The sequence below is a fragment of the Euleptes europaea genome, chromosome 7 (assembly GCF_029931775.1).
Source record: "Euleptes europaea isolate rEulEur1 chromosome 7, rEulEur1.hap1, whole genome shotgun sequence".
Lineage (NCBI taxonomy): Eukaryota > Metazoa > Chordata > Lepidosauria > Squamata > Sphaerodactylidae > Euleptes > Euleptes europaea.
The window spans coordinates 17,435,570-17,460,990 of record NC_079318.1 but is presented as its reverse complement, the minus strand read 5'-3'; the positions used below and the strand labels follow the sequence as shown (position 1 = coordinate 17,460,990).

Here is a 25,421-nt window from a genome sequence, read left to right as displayed (position 1 = left end):
CTTTTTTTCCCCGGACCGTTGTGATTTTTTATTTTTAGAAAACAGTAAGGTGACTTGTGGACATTAGCCCCATCTAGAGGTAGAAACGAATGTTTCTGTTGATTATTTCCGAATTCAGTTTGTACTACCAGGAGCAATAGAAAATGTGGGACGCGTTCAGTACAACGGAAAGAGTTAAAAGTTATGGGATATTTCAGTGGAAAGGGGAGGTGCAGTTCCCTTTAAATTCTGAGCAAAATGAACGATCCACAGGTACAGATTTCTCATCAGAGTATTAAATTAATGGAGAAATGCTGCACCTGCTGAACTATCTCAAGGGATAGTATAGACCTTCACGACAGCTTTGGTTGATTAAAAGATCAAGTTCCTTTGCAGTTTCTCTATGCTTGGGATGAAAATCTAGACTTCCGTTTTCTGATCACATTATTAATAGAAAATAGCAGTCTCCTGTTGTTCAGAGTTTTGGCATTTAAACTAGCACCGTGTTGGGAAATTGTGTGTCGGTTCTAACTTGCCCTTTACTTGGTTAAGGTCTAAAGCTGTCAATATTAGCTGGCTATTTCTTTATTAAATTGATGATTCAAAATGGTCAGCTGGCGTTTCCTCAATGGGTACTAATTATTAAGAGAAAAATATCCCTGTGTGTGATATCTGTCTTGTGTATAATACTGATTTATTTATTAATGTTGAAATGACAATGACAAAGATTTTACCTAGGAAATTCACCACAAATAAACGCAAAACGGCACAAAAATATATTTGCAGAAGGGAAAAATCAGTGTTGTGTAGTGGTTAGGGTGTTAGATTGAGATTGGGGAGACTCAGCCATGGTTCATAATTTTAGGTCAGCCACATTCTTTCAGCCTAGCTTACCATTAACTTCCAGGTGACTCCTGGAGATCTCCTGCTATTACAGTTGATCTCCAGACAACCAGGATCAGTTCACTCTGTGGCATTATACCCTGCTGAGGTCCTTTTCTTCCCCAAACCCCACTTTCCCCAGGCTGCATTCCCCCCCCCCCAAATCTCCAGGTATTTCCCAACCCAGAGCTGGCAACCCTACTTACCATGCAGGGCAGTTGTGAGAGCAGAAATTCCTTGGAGGAAATTTAGGATAGAAATGAAAGCAGAACCAAACTTAGTTTATTCAGCTCAAACTAGCAAGCATGAGAAATTTGGTAGTATCCTTAACTTAAACTAGTGGCTGTTACCTGATGATGTATTGAAGGGATGCACACTTCGACTGCCATTCTCATACTAGTTTATCCTTTGTGAGACAAAACAGAGCTTGAAAAGGACCACAGCCTTGAAATGTTTCCAACTTTCCCTTGCTGCCATACTCGTTCCAAAAGAACCTTGAATGTTACAGTTTAGACATTACTATTTCATGTTATCTTTGGGCAAAGGTGTGACTCTTGAGCACTTCTCTGTGTTATTTTAAACCTGATGTGAGAAACAGTCCTTTGCTTGACACTGGAATCAAGGGTATTCCAAGACTGACACTTTTGTTAAAATGACACAAGGGAGAAGGGGGAAAACTATTATAATAGAGAGTCATATGGGCTTCCTCTCTACTTCTCTGGTCCCATGATAGAGTTAAACTGACAGTTCAGAGCTCCATCCTGCTTGTCTGGTGTTGGATACACATTCAGTCTGAAACACAGGGGACAAAATTAAAATCTCTAGCTTCTGGCTGTCAAAATGATAGAAGCAGAGAAGTGTGGCAGCCTAAGGGTGGAAAAAGAAAGGCAAACAATAGCAAATTGATTAGCGGTTTTCCAGATAGGTTTTAAATTCTGGGTATCATGCTGTTCTGGATGAGGCTGAAGAAGAAGGGACAGAAGCAGATGAAAAGTTGTTGAACCTTCTTAAAAGAGAGACCACTTTGGCTTGTTTCAGGTTAGGCTTGATGTCACTGGCAAGGCATTGTGGGTAAGCTTAAGTTGGGCTGCCCAAATAGTGTGTGATACAGAGAGAGAATTTCAGTATTACTGCTTCAGTAGCCTAAATTTCCATGACTTGAAGTACTCACTGAAGGGGAGAACAAGCATCTTCATCATTTATATATGAATAGCAAAGTGCGCCAGGAGATCTCCAGCTAGTACCTGGAGGTTGACAACCCTACTATGGGGTCTTTCAGGAAAGGGAAAGTGGAACTAATGGGGGAGGGGAAATGAGATGCCTCCTGCAAGTCCTTGCGGGTTTCCCCTTGTATGTTCTAATAGCCAACTTGGCCAAATCTGAGGATACTTAAATCCAGTGACAGGAGCTGTGAATGGGCAAGACAGATCTTTCTACAAACCTCAACAATATCCCAGGTCTGCATAAAATCTGAAATCTAAAACAAACAAACATTGGGAGGAGGTTAAAAACCCATAATGATAAAAGGATGTCTGTAGCTTTTACAAATTGATTCCCTCAGTGGCCTTTGCTAGGCAACCCCAGCATTCCAAGGCATGATTTCTGTGAATAAAATGCAGTGGGAAGAGGCAGGGTCTTTTTCAGGGCTGTTTGGCCTTTGAGGGAAGACTCATCGGAGCTAGGCCTGACAGCAGCCACTGGGTGATTTAGTACCACCTGACTTGCATGACTCACCTAAACCTGCTTGCTCCTTTTCAACAGCAGCCACCCTATGAAAGCCAATGTGGTATAGTAGTATGAGCTTCAGAGTAGGGTTTGGGAGACCCAGGTTCGAATCCCCATCTTGCTGTGGAAGCTCACTGGGTGATTTGAAGACCGTCACATACTTTCAGTTTAACCTACCTCACAGGGTGGTTGTGAAGAGAAAAAAGGACAAGAAGAGAATAATGTAAATTGCTTTGGTCCCCACTGCGGAGAAAGGTGGGGCATAAATGAAGTAAATAAGCAATAAATATAGCAGAAGATGGGAGGCAGATGAAATATATGTTGGTGAATGGCTGAGAAGGCGAGCATGAGGAAAGGAAAGGGATATGGAGATTAACATTAGGAGGGAAAGAGGAAATAGTGTGGCGAGGGGGTTACAGGGGAAAGTAAAGTATCCTTCCCACAAGTCCTCGTGAGTTCCCTATCATGCAAGTGGGCCTGTCTCAGTGGCCAGCACTACACAACCAGACCATAGTTTTCCTAGGTAGAGGCTGCTGGAGTGGGGGAACCTGATGACAAAGGGGCAGATCAATGTAGGTTCACTGTTGGGTGGGAAGTGGAGAAGCAGGAAAAGGGGAGAGAGAATGGTTTCTTTTAGGAAGGGGAAAAATAAATAGTGGGGGAGGGGGAAATGAGATGCTTCCTACAAGTCCTTGCAGGTTCCCACTTGTTGGAATACCGGTAATAATTATTTACTGTGTTCTTTAGCAGAATTTGTAGAATGGTACTTAAATTATGTTACTGATTGTTGAGGCGTTTCAGTAAAAACTCTTGCACCCTTCTCATGCCTCCCTGGGAAATTTCTTGTTCCACGGCCTCACTTGTTTAAAGTGTGGGCATGAAAATGGAGAAGTTATTTATATGTAAGAAGGTGAATTTGATCATAGATTCATGTAGACTAGCGGTTTTGGACTGATTTACTTATGACCATTATTCCCTACCCCCTTCAACTCTCTTTTATCATCCTCAAAAAGCAAATGAAGTGGAAGGCCTTTTTTAAAAAAAATCATGCTATTTGCATAAGTAAGCCTATGTATGCAGCTAGGATAAACTATGCAGAACTGGTGGGACTTCAAGGACCCTGTGTCTGAAAACAATAAATGAATAGGATATTCGAACAAAAAGTGTTGGGATAAATAACTAGATAGTGCTGGTTCTGGATTTGGGGGTGACCTTGAACAAGATACCTTCCGCTAGCTCCCCCACTGAGCAAACCACCCTCTTGTGCATAGAGTTGCACACACTCTCACATAGATACATGTGAGGAAGGAACAGAGTACCCCTCTGTCTTGTCCATTTGGGTCCCATTGGTTCAAGACTCAAAGAAGCATGAAAGTGTCATGCTTTGGTTCCTCCAGGTTCCTCTTCCAGAATGAAACAGGAGCTTGCTCTCGAGAGTTCTTTACTCTCACAAAGGCTTCTAGGGCGATCTTCTATTCATGATAGAAGTGGATGGGCCAGGCATTTGTGGTGATGCTCTGCTTTACCATGGGCCTTAGCGTGTGCCTCACTGTGCCAGCCCTTGGCAAATTAGGAGCTCATAAACACAGTCAATTATAAGATCAGCCTCATACACACACCCTTCAAAGTTATGTGAGTACAGTGAAGAACATATGATAACTGTTGACTAATGAGCATGTATTGGTTTTACTCTTACATTCCAGCCCTAAATGTGTTTATGCCTTTGAATGTACTAACTGTGTTGGACTCTGGGAAAGGGAAGTCCATAAAATCAGGGCCATCATTGGTGGTCAGGGGAACCAGGGAACCAGGCTCTGATAGAGTACTCTAAGATAGACCTCCTTTCAGCCATAGCAGCTCCCAAAGTGGTTTACAATAATGAAATCAATCATCTGTGATGATAAAAGAAGGCATGGCGGGGGAGGTATGTTCAGTCCTTTTCCATTATTTCTGGCTGCTGCCTGTTTCCTCCTTACTTCATGGGACTAAGGAAAATAAGGGAAATGTTCACCCTTGAAAATGTGGTTCTTCCATATTAGCTGAAGCCTCTTTTCACTTATTCACCAGTATGGCCCAGGTTCTGCTTGGCAGTTGCATTGGATTAGCATTCAGTGAGGCCATGCCTGCAGATTTGAAACATTAATCCAAGAAGGGATGTCAGATATGTAAGTTTTGGACCATTTATAGTAGGGTTGACAGGTCCCTCTTTGCCACCAACGGGAAGTTTTTGGGGCAGGGTTTGAGGAGGGGAGGGACTTCAATGCCATAGAGTCCAATCGCCAAAGCAGCCATTTTCTCCAGGTGAATTGATCTCTATCAGCTGGAGATCAGTTGTCATAGCAGGAGATCTCCATCTAGTACGTGGAGGTTAAACACAAATCTGACACAGAAGGGTTACAAAATGTATCAAACCAAACAAAAACTATATTAACAGTCATGCAAAAAACACACAATACAACTGTGTATACAATGACAGTCAAACCCAACTATGTGACTGGATATCAAATCTCAGTTCTTAGAAAAGTCCCAGCTTTTTCTTTATCTTTTCATATGTCACAAGTGTGAAAACCATCAGACAGTTGTATCTGAAGGAGGAAGATCAACAAGTGAAGACGGCCATTTCAGATTTCTTCATCAGTTCCTCTTCTTGATCCTTCCTAATTTCTCATGTTCATTTCTTCAACGTACAGTAAGCATTCCTTCCAGCATTTCCAAAGTTCCCAGCAGGGATTCCAGGTGAATTGATCTCTGTCAGCTGGAGATCAGTTGTCATAGCAGGAGATCTCCAGCTAGTACGTGGACGTTGGCAACCCTAATTTATATTGCAATCTGAAGCTTGTATACTCAGAAGTGAATGCCATTGAGTTCAGTGGGATTTACTCCTTAGCGAGTGTGTTTAGGATTGCAGCCTAAGTTACCTAACTGGTTCTACATTTTTTTAAAGCTGCCATTTTAGTTCTCAGCGTGGTGTAGAGGTTAAGAGCGGTGGTTTGGAGCAGTGGAGTCTGATCGGGAGAACCGGGTTTGATTCCCCACTCCTCCCCATGAGCGGCGTAGGCTAGTCTGGTGAACTGGATTTGCTTCCCCACTCCTACACACGAAGCCGGATGGGTGACCTTGGGCAAGTTACAGTTCTATTAAGCGCTCTCTCAGCCCCGCCTTCCTCACAGGGTGTCTGTTGTGGGGAGGGGAAGGTGATTGTAAACCTGTTTGATTGTCCCTTAAGTGGTAGAGAAAGTCGGCATATAAAACCCAACTCTTCCTCCTCCTCCTCCTCTTCTTCTTCTTTTTCTTCTTCTTCTTCTTCTTCTTCTTCTTTCTTCTTCTTTCTTCTTCTCATTTGAACAGTGCGTATGTGTGTGTGTGAGTGCGTGAGAGAGAGTTGTATGGCATCCCATTTTGCAATTTTTGTTGTGCTTGAGCCTACATCACTGTCGCATTAGTCTAAGCAGAATGGAGCAGATTGTTTATTTTGGTTCAGCTGTGCTTCAGGCTGTAACATCAGATGTAGCTCCTAGAGTGACAAATTCTAATTGCAGCGTCACAGATTAAACAAGGGCACAAAGGCGCCCTGCAAGCTTTTTCGCCTCATGGGAGGGAAGGATGCTGTCGCTTTCTGTTTGCTGAAATTATTGTTGGTTGCACGACCCTGTGTGTAAACAGTCAAAACCCGCCTGGCTTTCAATATTCAAAATAGTGACTTTTCAATCCTCGGTAATACGTTAGTTTTCCTCCCCCCGGGGTTTAGCCGCTACATCCTTTAAATTAAAATCGTTTGGATCTACTACACAGTGCAACCTAATACATTGATGGTTCTATATTGAAATTCTGACCATATTGGTTACATTTTAATGTGATGCACATAATGAATGTAAATACTAATTCCTTCAGCTAACATCTGAAGGTTTAATAATCTCATCATAAAATTTCAGAAACGCGGAGAGGATTTTTAATTGCACCGGTGCACACTCGCCCTGTGGATGTTATCTGGCGGTGTTTTCTTTTCTCCAAAAAGGGAATGCCAGCCCTGATAATCACAGATAGGCTTTCTGCCTTTGAAATATCTATGACTCGTAAAGGGAATGACCTTTCTACTATAAAAGGTGCCTGTATAAATAACTAGCGCAAACATGAAAAGAGGGACGCTTTGGTAAGTTGAAGGGAATGGCTTAAAGGTCTGAGCAGCAGGTTTGAAAAACCCCTGGGTGAGATTCTGTGTTGTGCCTCTCAGAAGCAACGTAGGGTATTCACTGGGAAGAAAACGCTCAGTTGGCATTCGGCTAGTGGCTCCCCAAGGGTGGGCAGCTGGAACCTTTGGGGCGGGTCACTCATGCTGTGCTCAGCTGTCATGTTCTTAGATGAATGGGTAGCGGCTCTTTGATATGATTCTGATATTATTCAGTTTGAAGATGGATGGGGCATCTGTTTTTCTTTCACTTCAGACTGGTCTTTCTGGCTGCACGGGCTCTGGCATTAAGCGGCGCATTATTTTATTACTCTTTGCATGTGTTTACTCTGTTTTGGGGGCAGAAATGTCACATACTGTTAGCATAGATGTGGCACCAAACTTTAGGTCCTCGAAGTACAAAATTAAACACACAACCAGCAATTTTGCCCCAGACACTATTGTATTGCTCAGAAACTGTAAGGCACTTTTCACACTGAAAAACAACTGTTGGAAAGTATTGTATTGGTGGAGAATAGAGTTGCCAACCTCCAGGTGGTGGCTGGGGATCTCCCACTATCACAACTGATCTCCAGGTGAAAGAGATCAGTTCCCCTGGAGAAAATGGCTGCTTTTGGGAATCGGACTCTATGCCATTGAAGTCCCTCCTCTCTCCAAAAGCCACCCTCCTCAGGCTCCACCCCCAAAATCTCCAGGTATTTCCCAACCCGGAGCTGGCAACCCTACCCCATAGCCTCTCCCCTTTTCCTGCTTCCTTCTCCCCTTCCCACCCAACAGCCAACCAACATTTATCTGCCCCTTTGTCTTCAGGTTTCCCCTCCTAGAAAAACAGCTCTGGGTTGAGAAATATCTGGAGATTTTGGGGGTGGGGCCTGAGGAGGGCAGGGTTTGGATAGGGGAGGGACCTCAATGCCATAGAGTCCAGTCCACCTTTCAAAGCGGCCATTTTCTCCAGGTGAACTGATTTCTATCGGCTGGAGATCAGTTGTAATAGTGGGAGACCTCCAGCCACCACCTGAAGGTTGGCAACCCTACTGGCAACCCTAGTGGCGAATGGGGGGGGGGTTGGGCAAGTTGAGTTTTCCTGTTTCTGTGCAGTTTCCCAGCCCCTCTAGCCAACTTCCTATTCCCAATTCTGTCCATCTCCTCTTGCTGGCATGCTAGGATTGCCAGGTCCCTCTTTGCCACTGGCCTTACTTTGCCGTCCAGATACAAGGAAAGGGTACACTCCCATTTGAATTGACTGAATAGTGCACAAAAAGATTGAAGGCTTGAAAAAGACTTCACGAAATGGAATTATACCGGATTTCCATTTCTCTTCATCTTGCCTTTGCGACCTACTGATGCACTTTATGAAATTATTCATGCGGACTTTATAAGGACTGAGTATTGTTCCCATGGTTCACTCATGCACTTTATGAAACTATTTATGTAGACTGAATAAGGATTGAGAATTTGGGCTCATATTTGTATTGTAAAGCCCTTATTGAAAGTTGGGGTCTTAATTACCTATGTGATACTTTTTTGCTCCAGAATTTTGTTCTTTGTAAGTTTCCAATACATATTCTTAATAGCATTAATTGCTATAGTTCGGTCTTCTTATTATAGAAAGAATTGTTTTGTGCTACTTTCTTGATTTCCACACTCCCTACTTAGCACTTGCAAGCCGTTTTTTGATTACCACCTGAAGGTTGGCAACCCTACTGGCAACCCTAGTTGCGAATGGGGGGGGGGTTGGGCAAGTTGAGTTTTCCTGTTTCTGTGCAGTTTTCCCAGCCCCTCTAGCCAACTTCCTATTCCCAATTCTGTCCATCTCCTCTTGCTGGCATGCTAGGATTGCCAGGTCCCTCTTTGCCACTGGCGGGAGATTTTTGGGGTGGAGCCTGAGGAGGGCAGGGTTTGGGGAGGGGAGGGACTTCAATGCCATAGAGTCCAATTGCCATAGCGGCCATTTTCTCCAGGGGAACTGATCTCTATTGGCTGGAGAATAGTTGAATTAGCAGGATATCTCCTGCTACTACCTGGTAGTTGGCAACCCTATGGCATGTGCATCTCCAGACTCTTGCAGGTTATCTTGTCTATGTGGGCATGGATTTGTAGCCTCAGTTGACATGCTGAATATCTAGCATTCATGATGGTGATATTATTCCATGACGTAGGCCATGTCTAGACTGTTGTTCTTTGTAGCCTGCCTTTGCCTGGAAGGGCTGCATTATTTCCAAATGAAGCCTCAAAAGAAATGGTGGGGGATCTTCTGTATGAACTATTTGCTAAGTGCCTGTCTTTTGATAGTATCAGAAACATGTAATCCGAATATGAATATGTATTTCTAAGTGGAGAATTTATCTTTGTGTATGAAAACTTCCCTCCCTCCTTCTTTTTATTGAGGCTAGAAACCATGTTGAGTTGAGGAAATTATGACAGGCATCAGCTACATGGATCGAGGGGTAAAGTTTGCAGCACTAAAACTAAAACTGCGGAGGGCACCTACCCACATTGTGTGTTTGTTTGTAACACGATAGCTTTCATTTAACTGAAGGGAGGCAAGTGTTTGAAAAAAGAAATCTTAGGAGAGGCACCAATCTCATCCTGATAGTGGCCCTGCTTTGTTAGGCATTTCATTGTTGTAGAAAAGAGCAAGAGTCCAGTAGCACCTTAGAGACTAACACAGTTTCTGGCAGGGTATGAGCTTTCGTGAGGCACAGCTCGCTTCTTCAGATACAGCTAGACTGTGATTCCATCTATCCTTAAGTAGAGATGAGCGAATCAGACATACAATGACAATGTAAATGTCAAAAGCAAGTAAATTGCATTAGCAGGCATGATTGGATTAGGGGTGATATGCTAATATCCTCATGGTGTTCTTGGATCCAAGAGCACCACGAGGATATTAGCTCTGCAAGAGGAAAACCTAGCCCATGAAAAGAGGGCACAGAAATCATATAATAGTATGACTAACAGCCCAGTCCTTGGGGGGGGGGGGGGTAGAAAAAGTTTGAAAAATAAAAAAAAGGAAAATGCCCCCATTGCCTGCAGTGATGCCGTGCCGCCAGAACAGGTGGCATAGCAACGCCGCAGCTCGAGGGGGCATTCCCGGGGTGAAAGGGGTTAGGAAACTGCCTAATGATGGCTCCACCCCCAGGATCACGCCCCCCCCCCCCCTATGCTGACGCAGGCTTTCCCTTCCAGGAATTCCCTGCCAGTGCAGCTGCACTGGTGGCGGAGGCCAGCGCTGCTGAGTGGCTCCTCGGTGCCTGCGTGTTTGCCCCCGTGATTGCCCCCCGGTTAAAGAGGGTTAAAGAGGCACTTATGCCAGCGTAGGGTTACGCCGGCTCCTGAGGAGTCCCCCCCCCTTAGGATTGTACGCTTAATGCAAAGCAGTTTCATAAATTAAAATAAAACCTGGTTGATTTATTTGAGGGATTGAAATTGAGTTCCTATCCCTTAGGAAATAGTTTTAGAACTAAAAAGAGCAAGATTTTTTAAAGGTGATAATTACAAACCATATTTTATTGCAAATCAAACTAGTAAGAAATATGCATGTCAACTATGTAAATATAATTAAGCGTAATGAACTGTGTTTGCACCTCATGCTCCAGAGGTTTTAAAACAAATGTAAATGCCAAGAACTAAATATTTTATAATTTGAGATCAAGGAAATGTTCATTAAAATGAACGAATTAACGGAATGAAAAGGGACTGTAGTGTTTTAAGCCATCCTAAACCTGAAATAAATTGGGGCATAATTCACCCAAAGTTAAACCAAGGCCGATTTATTCAGGAGAGTGAATTATCCGAAATAAATATTTTTTCCTCTAATTTAACAGGTGGCAGGAGAGCAAGGATGCCAGCCTCCAGCTGGCAATCCCAGGGGAAATTGTGGGGGTGGGTGGGTGCAGAGACTTGTTGGAATTCACTTCCTGTTTTGAAACATGAAGTAATGCCGTAACACTCTTAGGAATTTCAAAAACCTCTATAGTAAAACCATAGGGTTGGGGTTTTTTTTAATTTCTTAGTGTCGTGATGTTACTTCTTGTTCTGAAACAGACAGTGGCTTCCAAGTGCTGATCCCCCCCCCCCACAATTTCTCTCCACTGCTCCACTGCGGGCAAGGGACAGAACATCACTGGGAGGTCCCCCACCATTACCAGGTAAGTGGCAAATATAACCAATTACCCTGAAGAATGTTTGCCCTAGTTCTGTGACATTTCTTTTGTAGCATTCTAGGTATCTGAAGAGAGGAAAGGAGGCAAAGGTATCTGGACCTGCTGCTAGGGTTGCCAGCTCTGGATTGGGAAATATCTGGAGATTTTGGGGGTGGAGCTTGAAGAGGGTGCAGTTTGGGGAGGGGAGGGACCTCAGCGTGGTATAATGCCATAGAGTTCACCCTCCAAAGAAGCCATTTGCTCCAGGTGACGTGATCTCCAGCCACCACCTGAAGGTTTCGGCAATCAAAACAAGAACGAGTGCCCGAAATATAGCTACTGGAAAATCTCAGGCACTTATGGCAGAAAGCAAACACAGTAGTGCGTATATCCAAACTGTATTCTTGCAACAGCATAAGCACAAATGCATAAGCACAAACAGTAAAGTAAGCAAGCACACAAAGTCAACTAAGCAGTGACTTTGTGCTTAGTTGACTTCGTGCTTGCTTACTTTACTGTTTGTGCTTATGCGTTTGTGCTTATGCTGTTGCAAGAATACAGTTTGGATATACGCACTATTGTGTTTGCTTTCTGCCATAAGTGCCTGAGATTTTCCAGTAACCACCTGAAGGTTGGCAACCCTACCTATTGCCCTACTGCCAGTTGATTTTGGAAGGGAGTGATGGGACAGATAAAGGTCCTTCTTCAGCGTTTATTGTGATCTGAACTAGAGAAGAACTGTCAGGACCAAAACTTTGGATTACAAGGCACCAAGGTTCGCCAAGCCTGGTGATTATGGATGAATGGTATTGCCCCGATGTTTTAAACTGCTGCTGTGGCTGGCCAGTAGGGTTGCCAACCTCCAGGTACTAGCTGGAGATCTCCTGCTATTACAACTGATCTCCAGCCGTCAGATATTAGTTCCACTGGAGAAAATGGCCGCTTTGGCAATTGGACTCTATAGCATTGAAGTCCCTCCCCTCTCCAAACCCCGCCCTCCGCAGGCTCCACCCCAAAAACCTCCTGCTCGTGGCGAAGAAGGACCTGGCAACCCTACTGGCCACACTTCTATACAGTGTTTGAATGCTGCATTGGGAGTCTGTAAGGAGAGAAACTGAACTGACAAGTGACATAAAATCCAAAAGGGTATTATGAGAGGCATTAATATTCTGTACCTTGTGCTTGTGACAACGATGGTAACAAGAACAGAAAGCAGTATAATAATAATTCATTCTCGTGACAATGATTGTAACTGGAATAGAAAACAATGTTACACAAGCAGTTCTCATTACCATAATGTGGTGGTCCTTGCATGCTATTGTTTGGGTAGATGGGGGGTTGATTATATAAATTAACTTACTCTGAGAAGATCAACTGTTGCTTCATTGCAGGGCACTGTGTTGAAGAATGAATGTCTAGGGTTGTCTCCCTTCAGTTGTCGCTGCACATGAGATGCCTGTGTGTCCAACATGTAAAGAAAGGGCATAATGCTGGTCTATTCTGGCAAAGTGTGATACCGTCAATTGTGTTGTTCTAAGCATTTAGAGAAGAGTTTTTTTTCAGATTAAAGAAATGGCAATTTCTTTAATCAATTTCGATCCAATCAGTCCCAGAGTGTGTCCATCAGGGATGCTGAGTCAGCAATATGGACATTATTTACTTCAATTACACCCCATCTTTCTCCCCAACAGGGATCTAAGCTGGCTTACACTATTCTCCTCTCCTCCATTTTCTCCTCACAACAGCTAGGGTTGCCAACCTAGTGCAGTTGATCTCCCCTCCCCAAACTTTGCCCCCCCCCCAGGCTCTACCCTCAAAATCTCCAGGTATTTCCCAACCATGAGCTGGCAACCCTAACAACAGCCCTGCGAGTTAGGTTAGGCTGACAGTGTGTGACTGGCCCAAAGTCACCCAGCAGTAGGGTTGCCAGCTCCGGGTTGGGAAATACCTGGAGATTTTTGGGGCGGACCCTGAGGAGGGCGGGGTTTGGGGAGGGGAGGGTCTTCAATGCCATAGAGTCCAATTGCCAAACTGGCCATTTTCTCCAGGGGAATTGATCTCTATCGCCTGGAGATCAATTGTAATAGCGAGACATCTCCAGCCACCACCTGGAGGTTGGCAATCCTACCCAGCATGCTTCTGTGGCAGGGTGAGGATTTGAACATGTTTCTCCTAGATTCCTGTCCAATACTCTAACCACCACACTACGCTGGCACTACACCATGCTGTAGCGTTTCCAAGAGCTCCTTGTTTTCTCTTGTGCTTCTCAACACTTGTGTCAATCTGCTAAATGAGATCTTTAGGATTGGGCCTCAATAGAAAAAGCCCTGCATGCTCCAGGCCATGATAGTGACCAATAAGCAAAGGAGGGCAGCGATCCTGCACCTTTTCTATTAGTGCAAGATGAAATTTTTACAGGCACATCTTGTCACCCAAGGGTGAGTAGCTACAACTGCTGACATTCTCTCTTTGATTTGAAGGAGCCCTGTCTTCCTTTGCATATCTCACCCTGTTGCCCTGTATTTTGTAACTGCAGACACATGAAAGGAAAAAGGTAGGTCGTGTATAAATTTAGTTCAGCACTGGCAATAGTTCCATGCATTTTTTGTACAGCTGTGCATAAGTATGATAGCATTTTTTCCCTTTGAAAAGAGAACTGCAAGCGAATGTAGGTTACCTTACAGCAGTTTAGCCTTTTCAATTTATGATAATGTGTCAAGACAGTAAGAGGCCAAACAAAAAAAAATTACAAATACTATTTTTAGAAAGATTACTATATAGCGTTCTCATAATTATGTAGCTCACATGATGTTTGTTTTTACGGGTTTAGGATGTGTTCCTTGGTTTCTTTACTCTGAAGTAGTCCCAATACAGGTTAATTTTTAAAAATATATATTTTGAACATTTTGCCTTAGGACAGCAATGGAAAATAAAGGAATATTTTACATATAATTTTGAATCTCCCTCTGTACTGAATTCGGATATCGGGTTTAGTGAATTGATCAATTCGCTAAACTTTAGATTCCCATGATATTTGAAATATCAGAATGGATTTAAACATTTAGAAAGAGAACATGGTAATCCTTTATAGGACTGTAAAACCTCAGAATGCCATTGGGAAATCACGTTACTGAGTGATCTTCATAGTAAAAGCCCCCTGCATGTGGAAAGCTAGCACCTCAAGATAAAGAAGTGTAGACTAGCCTGCTTCTATAATGTGCTAGCTTTTCGTGTGAGGAATTTCCCCACTGCATTCTGAAATGCTTCAGGATACGAGGCCATGTGATCCCCCCGCCATGTTTGACCTGGATTGTAAATATTTTAAGTAAAATAGCTTCAAGCCGAAACCTAGTACCTAAATCCCATAAGTAAAGCCTAAAAAATTTTCCCCTTTGCATCTATGAAGTACTCACAGTTTGTTGAATCAGAGCTGCAAATCACAAGAACGAAGAAAGGAGTGAGGAGGTGTGACAGGATTGGGCCTGACAATTCATTATCAGAGGATAGATCCCATGGAGGACAAAATCAAGACTGACCCCGAGGTACCTTGACCCTCTATAGGGTGGCTGACCTCCAGGTGGTGGCTGGAGACCTCCCACTATTTTAAACTGATCTCCAGGTGACAGAGATCAGTTCACCTGGGCAAAAAGGCCACTTTGGAAGGTGGACTCTATGGCATTATACTCCATTGAAGCCCCTCCCCACCCTAAACCTCGCCCACCTCAGGCACCACCCCCAAAATCTCCAGGTATTTCCCAACCTGGAGCTGGCAACCCTAGCCCTCTACCCTCCAGGAGCCATCAGGAGACTTGTGACAAGCTCAGACCAGAAGCCCAGGAGGTTCAGGACCAGGAGTCAGCACCAGAACCTGGGATTGCTGAGGGACCCATGAAGGAGAGTGACCTATTGCCAGGGATCCCACCATTGTCCCCAGGACCTAGGGTTGCCAACCTCCAGGTGGTGGCAGGAGATCTCCTGCTATTACAATTGATCTCCAGCTGATAGAGATCTGTTGACCTGGAGAAAATGGCCACTTTGGCCATTGGACTCTATGGCATTGAAGTCCCTCCCCTCTCCAAACCCCACCCTCCTTAGGCTCCGCCCCAAAAACCTCCCACCGGTGGCGAAGAGGGACCTGGCAACCCTACCAGGACCCCAAGAGCGGAGAAGATGGAAAGCCCAAGCAGAAGTACAGCTCAGATGGTGGAGTGAACAACTGGCTGCCCAAGGCCTCTCTGCTGATCATGAGGCATCTGGAGACCTAGATCCACCACAAGGCTTTGTGGGATGCTGGACGAGGTCCAGCTGCGAGTGCCTGCAGACTCCAGGCCACCGTTCCATCTGCAGACACTCGCATAAATAGCTTTAGTCCAGCTTTGTCTGTTGGGGGATCAACAGCTTTGATAGTGCCAGTTACCTTGACCTTGATGGGGTCCCTGGCTACAAACAGGACACCGGGGTTAGTTAAATCACTCCCAGCAACTGATTCCAGTCCTGAAGCTGCAGATATCCATCCTGCAGTGTCTTCCATTGCATCCTCACATTTGAAATTCCCTCACCATTATGTCGTTTTCTTCTTCTTTATGCTGTTGTCATTTGAGTTTCCAACTATACACAGGAGTAGCAAATCCATGTAACTCTCCAGATTTGCCCCAGGCGTATAGAAAGTGATACACGAGTCTATGAGTCTTAAGTGCAAAACATCCATTTCCTTTCAGCTGGGCTAGTATAGGAAATAAGTCTGATGGCGAAAAAAATCTAAAAATAATATTTTTTGGTGTTTGGGATATTTTGAGTCCCAAACCTATCTCTCTCTGAGGTGAGGTAAATATTCTTCAAGTTGTCTATTTCTCCAGAGGTCTTTTAAAAGGTTCCCTAGATCAGGGTTTTCTTAATAAACTCATGTTTGTTTGTTTATTGTTTTACCTCAATGGCAAAATGCATAGGTTGCTTGGGGTTATTTTGTAAAGGCACGTTTTGTTTTGTCAGAAGTAAACTATACTTTTTGGACATCATCAGCTACTGTACAGATGGCAATGTCCTAAGAAGACAAAGTTGTACAGCCACTTATCTATATATTCTGCCCAAAAAATACAATTGGAGGAGCAAATTTACCCTGGGAGTATCTTTCAGGTTAAAGTATAGCCTCAAAACCTGGATTATCCAGGTTTTTAGGCTAAAAGAAGACTATGTCCCAATTGAGTGGAATGTCTTCATTAATCCTGGATTAACTCCAACTAGCTCCCACAGATCCAGCATTAGAGGGATTTTTTTAGGCCACAGGTAAACCTAACCTTGGGGAAGGCACTGGCAAACCACCCCGTAATCAAAGTCTGCCTAGGAAACGTCGGGATGTGATGTCACCTCATGGGTCAGGAATGACCCGGTGCTTGCACAGGGGACCCTTACCTTTCTTAAACCTAACCTAAGCAGAACTGTTTTTGTTTGTTTGTTTGTTTTTCTAAATTAAGCACTATTGCTTGATGGCCATGGATGTGAGGACCAAAAAGAAGCTGTGGAAGCTAAAGCTCTGCTCTTTTTTCCATCTGTGGGCGGGGGGAGAGAGAGAGAAGGGTGTGACTGCTAACTAAAGTTGGCGGCACAAGGCTGGTAAGAAATGGAAGACATACCGGGGTGGGGTGGGGGGCTCACCAGTGACTTAATGATGTAACCAGTGATGCACTGACATCATTCCCTGTGTGCCCAGACATGGTATCAGCATGTCAACAGGGATGCTCTAGAGCAGGGGTGTCAAACATAAGGCCCACAGGCTGGATCCGGCCCCTTGAGAGCTTTTATCCAGCCCACGAGCCAGCCAAGGCAGCCACCCCTCTACTATAAATCTGGGCTGGCGAGGCATGGTCCGGGCCAACCAAGTGACATTTATGTTATATCCAGCCCTCATAACAATTGATTTTGACACCCCAGCTCTAGAGTTTTGCCCAAATGCTGCAAAATACCATCGATGCACTGACTAAAATCCTGGGGGCATGAGGAATAATGTCAGCATGCCTGTTCCCCCATTTCCCTGCTTATTTTTCTCTCGCCGCCCAAGTGATCAGTGATGGGAAGCATCTACTGCTGGTGGGGGATCCCCTACCACCATTGGAAGCCTGACAGTCCTACTGCTAACTTTGCATCCTGATAAGGGTACAGCCGGATGGGAGTTTATTATCTGTTGAATTCATTCATTGCAGATATTGGTAAGAGGTAAAATACAAAGATTTGATGCTACTATTCTAATGTAGTATTTCTAGCACTTCAGAGGACAAGTGTACAACAGAAGGGAAAGGCAAAGAAGTTCCATTTTGTGAGCAGAGTTGTAGGATTCAGCCCAATGGTTTGTTCCATGAGGGAGGCACTGATAGTTCTCTTGGCAGCTGCCTTGGAGGTTGTTCCTTGATAATGAAGAAATTGTGATGAAGGGATAAAGCTGGAAATGGGGCTATATAAATGGTAACCGTGGGTATCATAAGTTAGTGTAATGAAAATAAGATATTAACTTTGACCGTCATTATCTTCCTAGCTCTGCTTCTTTACGGAAAGTATGGGAGAGTGAGTCCTCCATTGAATTTCCCCAAATACAGCTTGATAATACTAAATTTAATGTCAGGGTTATGTGAGTGAAGTTAACTTGTTTGTTTTTTCCAAAGTTTGCATATATTTGTTCATTTTTTATTTATTTATTTCCAGTGGGATATGCTTAGTAACCTCCTCTGGATAATACTAAATTTAATGATAATACTAAATTTAATGTCAGGGTTATGTGAGTGAACTTAACTTGTTTGTTTTTTCCAAAGTTTGCATATATTTGTTCATTTTTTTTTTAGATTTATTTCCAGTGGGATATGCTTAGTAACCTCCTCTGGATGTTAAGAGATAAAACTGTTTTGGACGAGTATAGAGATCCATCCAAAATTGAAAATGATTTTATGGTGCTTATATGGAAAGCTTTTGAAGCTAGAAAAAGATTGCTAAAACCAATAAAAATACGTTAATGGGAGGCTCATGGGTATTTTATAATAAATACAACCCTCTTGGGCGAAGGATGAACAGCAGTGCATTTATTTATTTATTCCACAGCAACAAGCTCGGTGTGCCTATTTCTGCTTCATTGAACGTAATCCATGAGAGTGAGGCATATAGTCATATCCCTCTTTGTATTATTATTTGGTTAAGATATTTGATAGAGAGGTGAGAGAAATCCAATTGTCACCTACAAATGACCCCAGGGATTTTCACTGGTCCAACCACTATTTTTTTCTTTCTTTACAAATATCTGGAGGCATCAGAAGTGTTTCAAAGCAGTGATGTCCGCTTGCTTATTTTAAATGAAAGGACTGATGGATGTGGCATTCTGTTTAACCTCAGATTGCTTGGTCTCTCCCCCCTCTAGAACTGAAGGCTAAGGACTAATGTGGGGGAGGGAAAGAGCTAGTCCAAGGTTTTCATAAGCAGGCAGTGAAAGATGTATCTTTAAATCCTGTATGGTGCCTGCAAATAATTCCTTATGCTAAAAAGCTTCCCACATTCCTGGCCACTAGACTCACTCTCAGTACATTAATAACACCTGTCACAAGATTTTGAGATATTCTCAAACAATTTATTTCCCAGTGGGGCTCTTATCTAAACAAGATCAGTCTTCATATCTTTCTCCATTTAGACAGGATTCTGTAGCAGCATATCTGACCAGCATTATCAGAGCTTTGCTGTTTCTCAATTGGAGGAGGTGGGGGCGGGAGAACGTACAGAATAAATAATGCTTCCCATCACAGGCTCTTTTATTTTGCCTTCCGATGTCCAGCCTGGTAAAGTGCGGAACACTCCTAGGTTAAATTGTGACTCTCCAGTTTGTTCGCCAAGGTAAAGCGGTAGCTCTATGCTGCCAGGGAACAGTGAACAGCTTGAAGTGACAGATCTTGGATTTTGCTCAAAGCGTCATTGCAATACTGGCATTTCCTTCTTCAAAGAAGGAAAGGGACCATGTTATTTCTATCGGAATGGTTAATAGGTCTATTATTCTTTCTTTCTTTCTTTTTTTAAAGATCACTGTTGTTATGGGATATTCTTAGATGTTCCATAGGTGCTCTCAGAAAACTGTGAACACAGCTTGATAGACACTTTGCTTGCTTGATGTGCCCAGCAGTGCAATCCTGAGCAGGTCTACTCAGAATCCTACTCAGGTCTACTCCGTGTGACTTGTTCCCAGAAAAGAGTTCTTAGGGTTGATCTGTAACAGGGCTGGGCTGGCAGAACCAGGACTGCTGACAGACACCATAGGTCTTAGACAAAGATTCCACCTGCCCCCCCCCATATGACCCTGAGCCAAACCATGTTTTTAATTTTGTAATTTTATATTTGTACATACATACATTTGTGTACCGATATAGGATGTACTTCTTACATCTGATCAAGTGGGCTGTAGTTCAAAAAACTTTGCATCACAATAAATCTTTAGCTGGTAAATCAGTAAGAAATCTGTCTAAGCGTGCCCTTGTACCTTTGTGTGTGTGCATGCCATCAAGTCACAGCTGACTTATGGCAACCCTGTAGGGTTTTCAAGGCAAAAGGAGGTGGTTTGCCATTGGTCGGATTTTGGTCATTCTATCAATTAGCATCAACTGTGTATGTGTTTGTAATATTTGTAACCATTTATTCTTTGAGCTTTTTAGGAAGCCTGAATTTTAGGCCCTGTGTTTTTAAATACAATTGTGCCCACTATACAATAAAAGTATATTTATTTGTTGTTACATTAGATAGTGTTTAATTCCTAGTCATTTCATTTTCTTTTCCAATAAATAATCCCTTTGGCTAATGTGAGCATCTGCCTGTATACAGTAAGTCCAAGTAAAGTAGGCCTCCCCACAGATTTTAAAATCTTAACTTTCCAAAGGAATGCTTTTAGCCATACCTTAGCCTCCATGGATGATTTACTCAATTCAGCTCTCAGCACTATGCCCAAGACACATCTAGGAGTGGCCAGTAAGCATCGGAAAAAGTTATGCTGATTGCAGTCCATCCTGTCAGAGACAGCACCAATCCAAACTTCCACACCATACAAAAACTGATTTGAGACCTTGGTATTATATACCTTTAAAGCTGAGGAGACACATTCACCTCCGGCTGTATAAAAGTATTTTACAATTGTCATCCCAACTTTCAAAGCATTATTCCCCACCAGGTCCATATGAGATTTCCATGTGAGGGATGCATCAAAATGGATTCCCAAGTATTTGAATTGAGTAACCTGTTCCATAGATTGGCCTGCTATATGCCATCTGAAGATTTTCTTTCTTCTCCTTTTACTAAATATCAGAACCTTAGATTTTGCTACATTAATAGACCTTCAATGGTCTTGATTGATTCAGAAAGGACAGCTTGGAATTGCACCTTCTTTTTTCAAAGTAACTAAAGATGTGGTTGGGTAGGGAAGGTAGCATGGTATAGCTCAATCTCATCCAATTATGGAAGCTAAGCAGGGCCAGTACTTGGGTGGTAGACTGCAGAGGAAGGCACTAACAAACCATATCTGCTTCTCACTTGCCTTGAAAGTCCCTTGCTGGGGTTGCCATCAGTCAGTTGTGACTTGATGGCACATATGTACGTAAAGAAGAGGGTGACAGGTTTATTTAATTATTAATTATTTACTTCATTTATAATCTACCTTTCTCCCTAGTTTACATGGTTCTCCTCTCCTCCATTTTATTCTCACAGCACCCTGTGAGGTAGGTTAGGCTGAGAGTGTGTGAGTGGCCCAAGGTCACCCAATGAGCTTCCATGGTACAGTGGGGATTTGAGCCTAGGTCTTCTGGATCCTGGTCTGACACTTTTTAACCACTACACCACACTGGTTTCACCATGTTGTTGCATCCTCTCCACATATCAGAAGATTGCCTGGGTAAGAAGATACATGGACAGACGGATTGAGAGACAAACAGATAGAGATGGACAGGGCCATCATGAGAAGAGTTCAAAAAAGTCATATGCTGATAACAGTCTTACAAAATAAGAATTCTCCACTTTTAGTCAACACTCAACAGTCAGTAAGGAAAAAATGTAAAGTGAATTAATGATTAACGTTTTGAAGCATTTTTTAAAAATAAAATTACAGATAAGAAATTTAATGGAACCCCTATAAAATACAATTGTCCACAAATAACTTGGTCCTTTGCAGAGTAAGCACAATTATGGTCGGCTGAGATCTGCTGAGCATGTTCTGTCTGCTGCCTGTCTCTTTTCAGAAATAATTCTTGTTATATTCAGAACAGCAAGTGGTCAACTTATAAGGATTAGTAATGGGGAGGTTTTATTTAATTCAGTTTCTAAGCTGCTTTATTCATAAAAATCTCTTAAAACACTGAGATTATATTTTAATGCTACCAACATACTACCTTGACGTCGGCAGCATAGAAGGCTTTAACTGCATATTTTGAAAGAAGATTATGCATTCATATATAGTATGTGCAGTAATCAGAATATCCTTTACATGTGTCATTTGTATTCCCCTTACAGTCAAAGGCCAGTTTCTTTATTTCTTTCTTCAACCTAGCATTTTGGGATTAGATAGAAGATTTTAAATAATTTGCAAAGTTTAAGCAGAAGATTTTTAAAAAAATATTTAAGGAGTTGCTCATGTTATAAGGTTAAAGGTTGATAATAGGAACTATATAGCCCATATGAAGGTATTGATGCTTTTGAATAACACAGCTTGCAACTTTATAATTTACAAGGAATCCTACATTAAATCACTCCTGTTAATGAACTTTATATTAGTTTACAATTGTTGACTGTCAACCAGCAGCTCTGAAGAATGTGCACAAGTCTGAATGTATGGGCTTCCCTAGTATGGGAAAGCCTTATGACTAGAATAGGGAATTCTCAGGTGTATGTAGAATATTGGCCTCCACGTAAGAGAACAGGAATCCTACTGAAATAAATGGGATTTGCAAATGAAGTGAGGATCTTACCTTAGACAGTGATATACAAGTAGCTTATACTTGGACACAATGTTTGAAAGGCTGCTAAATCTCATGAAAAGAAGGAAGAACAATTCACAATGGCATTTCCCACAAGACTGTTGGTTACTTTATATTATGGCAATGACAGCAGTATAGTACTGTTTTGCAGCCTACTAAGGGTGGTGGGTGTAGCTTAGTGGTACAGCATCTACTATAGGGCTGTTGAAAAAGAAATTCGGTAAAATTCGTATTCGGCAAAATTCAGCCTGTTTTTATTTGGGAAATGCCGAAGTCCGAACTCCCCCACTTCGGGTCTGTGCAATTCGGCATGAGATCCGGAGTTCGGGGAAAAATTCGGCCGAATACAGCCATTAAAAACACAATCGCGCCTTTCCGCGGCTCTGGGGGGGCATTTTTGGGGTAGAGGTCCGAAACGAAAGGTGTCCCCCCTCCTTAATGTGCATCTCTGACAATGGGGGTTTGCAATTAGCAGAGCTTGCCGCCCACTCCCGAAGCTTCCAGCCCCAACAAACAGCTGAGCTCCGGGGAGCAAGGGCAGGGCAGGTGCGAAGAAGTTTGCAAACCATGCGAAGCAACAGGTTTGCAACCATGCAAACCATGCAAAGCAACACGTTTGCAAACATGCAAAGCAACACATGACGCCTGGGAGTTTGCAAACCATGGAAAGGGACAGAGGCAAGCTAAAGGAGCAGGAGGGGGTGGAATTTCCCCTTTTGCATCGGACTCAGGACCAGGCAAATGCATTCTTTAAGTCACAATCTGAAAAACAGTTTTGAGCAAGCATCAAAATAGACCTAACCGATCTTATAAATGAGGGAAAACCTGACACACAACTGAAGCCCCCCCCCCTCAAACCAGGGAGAGATAGAGACTCGAGGGGGCACACACACCCCCAGGCAGAACGGGCGAAAGCCCCCTTTGGCTTCCCCTCCACCCACAGAAACTGCTCCCTTCCCACACACACACAGACTCTGCTTCCCCCCCCCCACACACACACAGGAAAAAAATTATAGAGAAAAGCCCCAAAACGGGTCTTACTGTGGATGTCTTCTGTTCCATCTTCTTCGCACCTGCCCCGCCCTTGCTCCCCGCAGCTCAGCTGTTTGTCGGGGCTGGGAGCTTTGGGCGTGGGCGGCAAGCTCTGCTAATTGCAAACCCCCATTGTCAGAGATGTACATTAAGGAGGGGGGACCCCTTTCGGGGCCCATATCTCATCCCCCCGACCCAATCTTCACAAAACTTGGGGGTTCTTTCAAGAAGGGTCCTCTGATGCTATGCTGAAAGTTTGGGGGCTCTACCCCCAAAAATGTGCCCCCTGCAGCCACAGAATGGTGCGAATGAGTGCTGTAAATGGAACCCCTTCCGAGGCCCATATTTCGCCCCCCCGATCCAATCTTTACAAAACGTGGGGGTTCTTGCAACTATGCTGAAAGTTTGGGGGCTCTACCCCCAAAAATGCGCCCCCTGCAGCCACGGAATGGCTCGAATGTGCACACGCACCCCCCCAAGGGGGATCTCTCTCTCACACACAAACAGATACTCTCTCTTTCTCTCCCCGGGCCACGCAGCAGCTGGGCTCATGCACTCAATCGCGACTGATTGGCCAGAAGAAGACCTAGCTTGGCCACCGATTGGCCACGGGAGAATGCTGCTTACTAACTGATGGTTATGCTACTGCTCTGAACCCCAAATTTGCCAAATTTATTCGCCAAACACCCCGAACTCGCTGAATTCAGCTCCCCGTTTTCCCGCCTTTTTTGAGTTCGGTTCCATCCGAACTAAAAACCGCCGAATTAGGGAAATTAGGCATTTTTCGGTTTGGGACGAATTTAATTGACAGCCCTAATCTACTATGCATGCAGACAGTCCCAGATTCAATCCCTGGCATTTCCAATTAAGAAGAAGAAGAGTTGGTTTTTATATGCCGACTTTCTCTGCCACTTAAGGGAGAATCAAACCGGCTTACAATCACCTTCCCTTCCTCTCCCCACAACAGACATCCTGTGAGGTAGGTGAGGCTGAGAGAGAATGAGTTGCTCAAGGTCACCCAGCTGGCTTCGTGTGTAGGAGTGAGAAAACAAATCCAGTTCACCAGATTAGCCTCTGCCACTCATGTGGAGGAGTGGGGAATCAAACCCGGTTCTCCAGTTCAGACTCCACCGCTCCAAACCACCGTTCTTAACCACTACACCACACTGGCTTAAAAGAATCAGGTGTTAGGGAATATGAAAGATCTCAACTTAGGACCTAGAGAGTCACTGCCAGTCGAGTAGACAGTAGTGATCTTGATAGACCAGTGGTCTGACTCAGTATAAAGCAACTTTATGTGTTCAGATGTTAGGTTTGGAGACAGCACATGACTCGTACACTTTTATTGAAATGAAGAAGGCATCCATAACAGATTGGTAGATTGTAGAGTCCCAAAGGCATGGGGTCCGATTCAATTAACTGTAAATGGAATTTCACAGAATGCATCTCTTTAAGGATGAGGTACCTTTGGGAACAGAGTAGAATGTAGGATGGGCCAACAGATTGGCTACAGCTCGAGAGCAAATAGAAATCAACCTCATACCTTACACAAACTCTTTCATGAAGACAGTAAGAATTTGTGTAAGTGGAGGAGGGAAGGCCAATATATTGTACAAGAAGTACCAGCCCCTAGCTATAGACTCTCAAATGAAAGGTTAGGAGGAAAAGGATTGCAGTGGAAATGCCCCCTTTTGCTGGGGTCGCCATCAGTTGGTTGCAACTTGATGGCACTTACGTGTGTAATAACAGATTATGTAGTATTGTTCTTGGAATTGTGCTGCTAGTGCTGTAGGGACTTACTTGCAGTCTGTGTGCCAAGAGAAGAGGGCATTGTCTCCTCTGCTTTGGCCTCTGCCCATTCTGCCTTACTTTCATCCTTAGTGTCATCCTTCCTGTCTGGGATTATATTCTTGCATAGTTGTTGATCATAAGCACATACGTGTCAATTGTACAAGCCTTCGAAACAAGCCTCAGGAATCCTTGAAAACCTTCAAGCCCTCAGTCAACTTTGGACTGCTCCTCCTGGGGAACTTTTGTTCTGTATCCTGCAAAGATTTTTAGGTGGGAAGACCAGGGGCTGACTTCCTGGTTATCAGTTGCAGATTGGGTTCTTCTGATCTCCCATCCTAGAAACTTCCTCACTTGCTGCCTTCCTTACTTGCTGAAATGTAACACATTTAACTGGGGGATCAGAAACCCAGCTGATTTCCCATCTCTTCTCCCCATCCCAAGCTATTGGCTTGGGCTGCAGTGAAAAGAGGAGAAACAAGTTCTTTCTCCTTTGTAATGGGGAGCTCAGTAGCATTACTTTTGTCCCTGCCCAGCTTTGGTGGGGGGTGAACTTTTTCTCCTCTCCCTTTTTCAAATTCGCTATGTATTTTACTGAGTGTACAGGGTCAGAAGGAGCCCCATGGCGCAGAGTGGTAAACTGCAGTACTGCAGTCCGAGCTCTGCTCACAACCTGAATTCGATCTCAACGGAAGTTGGTTTCAGGTA

General features: G+C 43.6%; 1 protein-coding gene across 1 annotated transcript in view; it reads left to right on the top strand.

Annotated features, from left to right (window-relative positions):
- PRKN (parkin RBR E3 ubiquitin protein ligase) overlaps positions 1–25,421 on the top strand; it is a 750,081-nt gene that overhangs the window by 399,386 nt on the left and 325,274 nt on the right. The window lies entirely within an intron of this gene.